The 9288-nt window shown below is 41.7% G+C and overlaps 1 long non-coding RNA gene across 1 annotated transcript; it reads right to left on the bottom strand.

The window, feature by feature from the left end:
* Nucleotides 1-3434: 3434 nt before the first annotated feature.
* Nucleotides 3435-9231, bottom strand: LOC139356878 (uncharacterized). The gene is made up of 3 exons (XR_011609367.1): nt 9128-9231; nt 3884-4045; nt 3435-3696 (listed from the first exon to the last, which is right to left on the bottom strand). It is a non-coding gene; the product is annotated as an uncharacterized lncRNA (long non-coding RNA).
* Nucleotides 9232-9288: the final 57 nt, after the last annotated feature.

Here is a 9288-nt window from a genome sequence, read left to right as displayed (position 1 = left end):
GTTTCTTAAGAGCCTTTGTTAGCCAGGTGTGGTGGCTCACACCTGTGGTCCCAGTTACTCAGCAGGCTGAGGCAGAAGGATTGCTTGAGCTCCGGTGTTCCAGGCTGCAGTGAGCCATAATCGCACCACTGCATGCATTCCAGTCTGGGTGACAGGGTAAGACCCTGTCTCAAAAAAAGAGCCTTTAAATTTTGGGCAACAATTTCTTATTAACAAAAAAACAATTTTTTTTTTAGATAGTCTCACTCTGTTGCCCAGGCTGGAGTGCAGTGGCATGATCTCGGCTCACTGCAACCTCCACCTCCCAGGTTCAAGTGATTCTCCTGCTTCAGCCTCCCAAGTAGCTGGGATTACAGACGCGCACCACCACGCCCGGCTAACTTTTGTGATTTTTAGTAGCGACGGGGTTTCACCATGTTGGCCAGGCTGGTCTCAAACTCCTGATCTCAGGTGATCCGCCTGCCTCAGTCTCCCAAAGTACTGGAATTTCAGGCGTGTGCCACCGCACCCGGCCCAAACATTTCTTAATCAATAAAAGCACAAGTTCCTCCTTATTAAGCTGTGAAGGTATCAAGAACTATTTTGGAGTACTCTTGAGGCAAATTGTTCATTTCAGATTGTATCCCTTGAAGGGAATTCAAGGTTTTGTTCTATGAAAACGAAAGAAAAACAAAGGTTAACATCTGGAGCAAATTATGATTTTAGTTTTTGAGTCTGAAGGGCAGTTAACTAAGAGGTCTAGATGTGAGTTGGAAGCATGTTTAGACAATGGTATGAAGATGGCATTGACTGTTTCTGGCTATGGCATCAGGCGGTGTTCCAGTAAGCTCTCCACATGACTCATATAGTAGCAGGCATGAAAGTTACCTGTACATGATTTTTTGTAGTGATAGTTCTAAAACTTAAAGTCATTGAGTTTCAGCTTATAGGGCTTAGGAAAGGAGTAGTTTTAGTTTTTAGTGAAACTGGAAAGTTTCAGAATGTAATTCAGTTTACAGATAGATAACAAAACTTCAAAGAAAATGAACAGAATTAGAATTTGATAATGGGTGCACTATAGTTTTTAACTGAAATACAATTCTTTTTTTTATCATCACTCCTGTTTTTACCAAAAATAATCATAGTTTTTTTTTCAAAATAAGTCTAATTTCCATTACATTTGACCTGATTGTTTACAGAAATATAACATAATTTCTCTGTATATTTTAAAATATGACACTTTAATCAGCGCTCTGGTAATATCCAAGGGGCTTCTGTGACTTTGTATCAATCAACCTTAGTTTTGAAAAACTGTCTGATAATGAGAAATCTCAGAATAAGTCTTTTATTTTTATTTTATTTTTATTTTATTTTTTTTTTTTTTTGAGACGGAGTCTCGCTCTGTCGCCCGGGCTGGAGTGCAGTGGCCGGATCTCAGCTCACTGCAAGCTCCGCCTCCCGGGTTTACGCCATTCTCCTGCCTCAGCCTCCCGAGTAGCTGGGACTACAGGCGCCCGCCGCCTCGCCCAGCTAGTTTTTTGTATTTTTTAGTAGAGACGGGGTTTCACCGTGTTAGCCAGGATGGTCTCGATCTCCTGACCTCGTGATCCGCCCGTCTCGGCCTCCCAAAGTGCTGGGACTACAGGCTTGAGCCACCGCGCCCGGCCAGAATAAGTCTTTTAAAACTTCCTGAAGAAGCCAAACTAAGAACTTGCCCAATTATGTTCTGAGAACCGATTGTTATTGAACCTATGCTAATACTCATATTGCAAATAAAAATATTGAATAAGAGTTTCCAAATTCTGAAGTAATCAGGTAGGGAGAGAAAGATAAATGTTTCATTTTTGTTTACAAAGATATATATGTATCTTTGTAAACAAAATACACACACACACACACACACACACACACACACACACACACACACACACACATATATATATACTTTTTTTTTTTTTTTTTTGAGACGGAGTCTCACTCTGTCGCCCAGGCTGGAGTGCAGTGGTGCAATCTCGGCTCACTGCAAGCTCCACCTCCCGGGTTCACGCCATTCTTCTGCCTCAGCCTCCCGAGTAGCCTCCCGAGTAGGTGGGTGCCTACCACCACGCCTGGCTAATTTTTTTTTCTTTTTTTTGTATTTTTAGTAGAGACGGGGTTTCACTGTGTTAGCCAGGATGGTCTCGATTTCCTGACCTCGTGATCCGCCCGCCTCAGTCTCCCAAAGTGCTGGGATTACAGGCGTGAGCCACTGCTCCCAGCCTACAAAGATATATTTTATCAAATTGCTATTAGTTGTAGACAGCTTAAGGGAAGAGAAAAAAAGGCTTCTTAAATTTAGAAAATAAAACACTTCTTAGAACCAGTAATGCTTCAAAGAAAAACTCTTAAAAGTTAAAATTGTTTTCATCAGTTAGTCTCACATAATTAATTTTTGTTTTCCTTGATATTGGATTAGCAGTTTTATGAACCCATCAGTTTCCCATTACAGTTTTGAAAATTTTTATGCAGTTCCATAGTATGATCTTATCAGAAAGCTGTATTGGCAATCTTTTCTAATGAATCTCTTGTACTTTTGTATCATAGTGGCATTCAAATGCTTTCAGGAAGGAAATATAGCATCTTAAGATAATAATTAGATTTATGACTGATAACAATATACCAGGATATATCAGATTTCTAGGAATTCTATACATTTCCTGGGATACGCACATCAATAACACATATAACTTAAAGAAGGATTAGTATCACTTATTATTTGACAACATCTTCCATGCAATTAACGTATCAAATAAGCCTAATTAGTTTAACACTTTTCATTTTACAAGGAGAGAAAATAAATTATTTTGAAATATTCCAGGGACACTTCTGGAAACTCCCAAAGTTAATTTGAGGTGGAAAACACTTAATTTAGAATTAATTTTGAGAAGCTGTCAAACATGTCAAAATGTTTAAAACACTTGATTAAATAGCATCACAAGTCACTGTGAAACAATACCAAAGTGATAAAAGATTTTAAAGGCAAATACAGAAAGTTACATAGTTAAAATGGCTTTTTTTTAAATACTGAAGACTAATTTTTCTCAAATAATTGAAGACCTACTGAAAAACAACACAATTTGGACTGCAGGGAAGACAATAAAAACAACAACAACATCAGACTGGGCGCAGTGGCCCATGCCTGTAATCCCAGCACTTTGGGAGGCCAAGGTGGGCAGATCACTTGAGGCCAGGAGTTCGAGACTAGCCTGGCCAAGATGGTGAAACCCCGTCTGTGTGTGTGGTGTGCGCGCCTATAATCCCAGCTACTTGGGAGGCTGAGGCAGGAGAATCGCTTGAACCCAGGAGGTGGAGGTTGTAGTGAGCCAAGCCTGGGTGACGGAGTGAAACTCTGTCTCAAAAAAAAAAAAAAAAATTATCTCAATACAACACAATCTTTGTTTTCTTGGGCAATTACTTAAAAGGTAAAGAAAGAAAAAGTTCATAATCAAGAGCAAATCAACACTCCAAGAACATGTTGTCCTTTTAACAGAGAGAAAACAGAATTCTAATGACCTCAGCACGTTATTGAGCCATTAGATACAAAACCTCGCTCACCTTAGTAGTTTAACCACACAAAAAGTTTCTTTTTCACACACCTTCCACAATTTTCTGTATCTGTTCAATTTTTGTCTTAGTCTTTTTCTTCTTTTTTATTCCGGAACAATCAGTCATCTTGCTCTAAGACAAAATTATTCTTTTTGACCTTAATGAAAATACATACCTTGTATACTTTTTCTATTAAATATACACCTACTTTATTTGTACACTTTTATATACACCTGTTTTCTTTTATCCTTATTATTTCTAGTAGTTTGAAGAGCATATATTAATTAAAATTCTTAGCCCTTAGTAACCTTAATTTTACCTTCTTTTTTTGGAGACTAGGTCTCGCTTGGTCACCCAGGCTGGAGTGTGCAGTAGGACAACCACAGCTCACTGCGCCTTGACTCACCTCCCAGGCTCAAGCAATCCTCCTCCTTCAGCCTCCTGAGTAGCTGGGACCACAGGAATGTACCACCACACCCAGCTGATTAAAAAAAAGATTTTTTTTGTAGAGATAAATTTTCCCTATGTTGCCCAGGCTGGTCTCGAACTCCTGGACTCAAGCAGTCCTCCCACTTCAGCCTCCTGAGGAGCTGAGACTACAGGCACACACCACAGCGCTGGGCTAATTTTTTATTTTATTTTTATTTTTTATTTTTATTTTTATTTATTTTTTATTTTTTGAGACAGAGTCTTGCTCTGTTGCCCAGGCTGGAGTGCAGTGGCGTGATCTTGGATCACTGCAAGCTCCTCCTCCCAGGTTCACGCCATTCTCTTGCCTCAGCCTCCCGAGTAGCTGGGACTACAGGCGCCAGCTATTTTTAGTGGAGACGGGGTTTCACCGTGTTAGCCAGGATGGTCTCAATCTCCTGACCTCATGATCCACCTGCCTTGGCCTCCCAAAGTGCTGGGATTACAGGCGTGAGCCACCGTGCCCGACCTGCGCTGGGCTAATTTAAAAAAAAAAAAAAAGAATTTATAGAGATGGGGACTTGCTTTCTTGCCCAAATTGACCTTGAACTCCTGGCTTCCAGTGATCCTCCTGCCTTAGCCTCTTAAATTGCTGGGATTACAGGCACAAGCCACTGCACTCAGCCATTAATTTTTCATGAAAATTAGGAAACATGATTTCATAGTTTTTCGTTTTTGTTTTTGTGTTTTTCAACAGAGTCTCGCTCTGTCTGTCGCCCACGCTGGAGTGCAATGGCTCCGTCTCAGCTCACTGCAACCTCCATCTCCCAGGTTCAAGCGATTCTCCTGCCTCAGCTTCTCGAGTAGCTGGAACTACAGGCAACCGCCACCGGCGCCGGATAATTTTTTGTATTTTTAGTAGAGATGGGGTTTCACTGTGTTAGCCAGGACGATCTTGATCTACTAACCTCGTGATCCGCCGGCCTCGGCCTCCCAAAGTGCTGGGATTACAGGCGTGAGCCACTACGCCTGGCAATAGCATGTGTTTTCTTGGAGCATGTGCTATGCCTACCAGTGAACCCAACTCTCTTTAGTCTTTAATAAGAAACCAAAAATACATAAGCTTAAATTTATGCTCAGGAATTAATGTTTTAGTAGTTTATTTTATTTGGACATAATGTAGATATTTAATAAATATCTATCGGCCAGGTGCGGTGGCTCAAGCCTGTAATCCCAGCACTTTGGGAGGCCGAGACAGGCAGATCACGAGGTCAGGAGATCGAGACCATCCTGGCTAACACAGTGAAACCCCTCTCTACTAAAAAAAATACAATAAACTAGCTGGGCGAGGTGGTGGGTGCCTGTAGTCCCAGCTACTGGGGAGACTGAGGCAGGAGGATGGTGTGAACCTGGGAGGCGGAGCTTGCAGTGAGCTGAGATCCAGCCACTGCACTCCAGCCTGTGCGACAGAGCGAGACTCCGTCTCAAAAAAATTAATAATAATAAAAATAAAAATAAATATCTATCATTTAATTTAACTTAATATAATGTTATTTATTTGAGACAGTCTTACTCTCTTACCCAGGCTGGAGTGCAGTGGCAAGATCTCGACGCACTGCAACCTCCGCCTCCCAGGTTCAAGTGATTCTCGTGCCTCAGCCTCCCAAGTAGCTGGGATTACAGACGCCTGCCACCACACCCAGCTAATTTTTATATTTTTTGGTAGAGATGGGGTTTCGCCATGTTGACCAGGCTGGTCTCTAACTCCTGACCTCAGGTAATCCGCACACCTCAGCCTCCCAAAGTTCTGGAATTACAGGCATGAGCCAAACCGCACCTGGCCTACTTAATATAATTTTAAAGTTTCAAGTTTTCACAAAGATTTCGGAAACTTTTCAAGCAGACATCTTGTAACATTTAAAAACCTACTTGTCACCTCAGGTTACTTACCTTGTTAACAAATTTTGTAACGGAGATAACATGAGTTTAACTAGTAAAGCTAAGTAGAATATGAATATGCATTAAGAATGTCCATTTTTGCTAAATCACCAATATTCTTTTTTTTTTTTTTTTTTTTTTTTTGAGACAGGATCTCCCTCTGTTGCCCAGCCTTGACCACAGTAGGTGGAATTACAGCTCACTGCAGTCTCCACCTCCCGGGCTCAAGCCATCCTCCCACCTCAGTCTCTCGAGTGCTAGAACTACAGGCTTGCCTAGCTAATTTTTGTGTTTTTTGTACAGACAAAGTTTCCCTATGTTGCCCAGGCTTGCCTTGAACTCCTGGGCTCAAGCGATCCACCCACCTCAGCCTCCCAAAGTGCTGGGATTACAGGTGTGAGCCACCATGCCTAGCTTAATATTCTTATTAAATATTATTCAAGTCACGTAAACTTAAAAAGCATTTTAATTAGTTGCTTTCTTTTCTGAGAAAATGATTTATGTCAACACTTATTTTTCTCTAGGTCAATTAAGTATTAAGAGCTCTTTTAATATTTTCTTTTAGTAGGGAAAAAGATAATTATAAATTATTTCTGGCTAGCTGCAGTGGTTCACACCTGTAATCCTAGCACTTTGGGAGGCTGAAGTGGGCGGATCACCTGAGGTCAGAAGTTTGAGACCAGCCTGTTCAACATGGTAAAACCCCATCTCTACTAAAAATACAAAAATTAGCTGGGCATGATGGTACATGCCTGTAATCCCAGCTACACGGAAGGCTGAGGCAGGAGAATTGCTGGAACCTGGGAGGCAGAAGGCTGCAGTGAGCTGAGATCTCACCACTGCACTCCAGCACTGGGCAACAGAGAGAGATTCCATCTCAAAAACAAAAACAAACAACATAGAGAAACCCTGTCTCTACTAGGAATAAAAAATTATCTGGGTATGGTGGCACATGTCTGTAATCCCAGCTACTCAGGAGGCTGAGGCACAAGAATTGCTTGAGCCTGGGAGATGGCGGTTGCAGTGAGCCAAGATTTGTGCCACTGCATTCAGCCTGGGTGACAGAATGAGAGTCTGTCTAATATATATATATAAAAAAAAAGAGTGCAGTGGTGAGATCTCAGCTCACTGCAGCCTTCTGCCTCCCAGGTTCCAGCAATTCTCCTGCCTCAGCCTTCCATGTAGCTGGGATTACAGGCATGCACCATCACGCCCAGCTAATTTTTGTGTGTATATATATATATATATAATTTCTAATAATACCATCTGGAGATAGAACAGTATTACATTTAAATAACGTAGACATACATAGGCCAGGTGCAGTGGCTCACACCTGTAATCCCAGAAATTTGGGAGGCTGAAGCAGGTGGATCATTTGAGGTCAGGAATTTGAGACCAGCCTGGCCAACATAGAAACCCTGTTTCTACTAAAAATACAAAAATTAGCCGGGCGTGGTGGTGGCACATGCCTGTAATCCCAGCTACTCAGGAGGCTGAAGCAGGAAAATCGCTTGAACCCAGGAGGCAGGCGGGGGTTGCAGTGAGCTGAGATCGTGCCACTGCACTCCAGCCTGGGCGACAGAGAGAGACTCAGTCTCAAAAACATAAATAAATTAATTACAAAATGAATAACACAGACATACATAAAGACACAAATAGAGATTCATGGCTTCTGTTCTGAAATTTGAGCCACACGTCAGTCACAATAATATAAAACTCCCTAGCTGGATCCAAATTGTGTTCTTGACAGTTAAAGTTACCTGGTCAGATGGCTAAAGGCTTTCATTAATATTTTTGGAAAAGACATTCAGGATTCTTTCATTTGCCACTTTTCTAAAAAGTTCTTTTTTTTTATTCTGATGAGTCATTCTTTGAAGTTTGCATTTTAAAGATTTAAACATTTCTAAGGCAGAAAGGCTGTTATGTTTTCACCAAAAAGGAGTCTTGGAGCATATTTACTTAGTATTGGGAGTCAATCTTACTGAGACTGTGGACTAAGTTTTAGGTGAGTGACAGGAGAGAAATCCATTTTTTTCCAATTAGTCTCAGGCGGTTGCTTTTATAATAGCCAAGTTGTGTGCAAGACCAAGATTTGCATTTAGTTGTTGCAGATACTCCTGGCTCATTTGAAGATCTTTTAAAGGAAGATGGTGTTCAGAATATTCAAATATTCAGATGCAAAAAGACAAGAGATCAAACAGCCTTGCAGATTTAATTTTTTTTTTTTTTTCATTTTTTGAGACAGAGTCTTGCTCTGTCGCCCAGGCTGGAGTGCAGTGGCACAGTCTCGGCTCACTGCAGCCTCTGCCTCCCGGGTTCAAGCAATTCTCACGCCTCAGCCTCCTGAGTAGCTGGGATTACAAACGCCCACCACCACACCCAGCTAATTTTTGTATTTTTTTTTAGTAGAGATGAGGTTTCGCCGTGTTGGTCAGGCTGGTCTTGAACGCCTGACCTCAGGTGATCCGCCTGCCTCAGCTTTCCAAAGTGCTGGGATTACAGGCCTGAGCCACTAAGCCAACCTCAAAATAATTTTTTTAAGTGTGCTGTAAAGATTTCTTTAGAGAGGCTTTTTTTTTTTTTTTTTAAGTCATTCTGTCTTTGGGAAGCTTCTGTGTACCATCGAAAAATGCATCTCATTGTTTCTTAAGTACTCAGGATCGTCTTTTTTTAATGTAACCATAGATGAATAATTTCATCTAGAGTCAAACTTCCCTATTGTGGCCGCTGTAATTGTAAGTACCTTCCTGAGGCGCATCCATTTCACTAGAATGGCACAGGTTCTGAATCTTCAGTTTCTAAACATAAAATTAGCTGGAGCTCCAAACAGAGGAGTTTCAGACTCCCCGGATTCTGATGAACCCACAATGCCCTGTCCTTCTAAATATGTGCTTACTTGAGGCCTCCAACTGGACCCTGTTCATTTCCTGTCAAACACCCACTTCAACCTCCAGATCCCAATCTGGATTCCAGTCTGGAAGTCAGTATACTGGACTGGACCTAGTCCAGCTCCTGTCAAACACCCAGTTTCACCCTAGTGAAAACAGCAAGGGCCCCAACATAGCAGGGAAAATTTGGAGGTAATAATAACTCCTATTTATGGCTTACTGTGTGCCCAGTCCTGTGTGCGCCAAGGGCTTCCAGTATACCCTGTGAAATAAAAGTATTATTAACCCCATTTGACAGATGAGGAAAGAGAGGAAGGCAGATGACTTACAAAGGTTACATAGGGCCAGGCGGAGCTGGGATTTGAAGCTCAGTCATTAAAATAGACTCGGAGGTGTGGGTTGTTTGAAAGCTTTGTGCAAAAGCCAGGAAGTGCCCCCAGAAAGAGGCACCAGGGTTGCATTAACAGAGGCAGGGGGGCTGCTGCCCTGT

This window comes from Macaca nemestrina, chromosome 1, assembly GCF_043159975.1.
Source record: "Macaca nemestrina isolate mMacNem1 chromosome 1, mMacNem.hap1, whole genome shotgun sequence".
Taxonomy (NCBI): domain Eukaryota; kingdom Metazoa; phylum Chordata; class Mammalia; order Primates; family Cercopithecidae; genus Macaca; species Macaca nemestrina.
The sequence above is the reverse complement of the archived record's forward strand: the minus strand, read 5'-3'. Positions and strand labels throughout refer to the sequence as shown.